Source organism: Heterocephalus glaber, unplaced genomic scaffold (genome assembly GCF_053883595.1).
Source record: "Heterocephalus glaber isolate CG9 unplaced genomic scaffold, H.glaber_assembly_v1.0 deba00001504, whole genome shotgun sequence".
NCBI classification, from domain to species: domain Eukaryota; kingdom Metazoa; phylum Chordata; class Mammalia; order Rodentia; family Bathyergidae; genus Heterocephalus; species Heterocephalus glaber.
In genome coordinates, this window is record NW_028258324.1 from 46,734,214 (window position 1) to 46,735,926 (window position 1,713).

Here is a 1,713-nt window from a genome sequence, read left to right on the forward strand (position 1 = left end):
CATGGCTCAGTTACTTCTTTATAGTATTCCCTATAAGTGGACAGACATGTGGCTATTTGATGTTAAAGCAGCTCTTTGAAGGCTACAATCATTTTGAGTTTTCTCTAAGCAACTGTTCATTGATTTTAGTGCCTGGGTACTTTACCCTCACGTTTGCAGAAATCTGCAGTGAGGTTATGTATTATAATAATAGCTTCTGAGCTTCTTAATCACCAGTAACAATAATACTACTTATTTTGGAGTGTGAATGTGGTACCAGAAGTGTTTTTCAGAAATAAAATGATTTTGTTAACCTTTACTACTATGAAATACCTAGGCACTCGATAGTTATCCTGAAGTTCTTTTTTATATATATATACTCTGTCTAGTCTTAAAGACATGTGGAGCATGGCAGTCATGAAAGTCAGCTGCTTACTGATAAGTTTGGATCCTTATCATAATATTAGTGCACATTTTAAAAATATTTGGTGATCCCTGGTGGCGGGGGGTGGGGATTCTTACGTGGTTAGAAAGTGAGTTAGAAATTTCAGCTTAATGACCATTGTACTCTTCAAGGTTGTATATATCTTAAACAAATATAAAAATCAAAAAGCTCTCTCTGTTGCAGCCATCAGAAGAAGGGATAGCTATCTTTGTTGATTAACATTAAATATCCTTGTGTCAGAGCATGGAGAATTCATTACAGTAATCAATACAATGGAGATTTTTTTTTTAAAAAAAAAACTGAAGAATTTGCTATGAATAAAGCTTCTGGGCAGTACAGGATTTAATGTGGAGTGGGTATAAACTGGCCTAACTAAACAGTGAATTAACCAAAAAACAAAGTCCAGATGTTAAGAATAATGCAGATATGAATATTCTTAAAGTCAGCATATTAAGTAGGTTGCTTTTCCTTTTCCCTCGCACTGAATTCTTTAATTTTCAAACTATAAGGCCTTCTAGACAATGTAAATTGAACAATTTAGGTGAGTACTATTCCAAAAGTAAGAAATTTTAATACATAATGGGCCGGGGATTTAGCTCAGTGGTTCTGGTGCCTGCTGCACAAGTGCAAGGTCCTGAGTTAGATCCCCGGTACCAAAAAAAAAAAATTTTAGTACATAATACTGAAATTATACAGTGATGATGGATTTTGGTGTTTTCCTCCCTCTTTCTGGCTTTACATTATAAGTACCAGTTAACTGCTGATTTGAAAAATCATGTGTTTTGTAAATTGAATTTTTTCCTTATTAGAAACTGGAAAACCGCATGTACAGTTGATTCTTGTTATTTGCAATAATTCTAAGAAGTTATTGTGGACATTGAATTAGCAAACACTGAACCACTGCACCTAGGGGAAATGTAGGGCTAGGTGTCAGCAAGGCTTCGGTTGCATTTTCATCAATGAAGTAATATGTATACTTTTTAAAGATGTATTTTAAAGAAACTAATAAGTATTGTTAATTCATTAACATGAATTTACAATCAGCATTATAACTCATGCCTGAATGAAGCTGTTCTAACAAATATATTTTCTCCATGAAGCACATCACAGGGAACATTAGTCAGCTCTTCAGCACTATTCTTGGGCCATTTAAAAGGTGAAATCGCCCACATGTAGCAGCACATTCCTGTATGCCTAGCCCTAGGGAGGCTGTGGCAAGATGTTCACGAGTTCAAGGCCACATTCTGTGCTACATAGCTAGATTGAGGCCAGCCTGCAGTACATAGTGA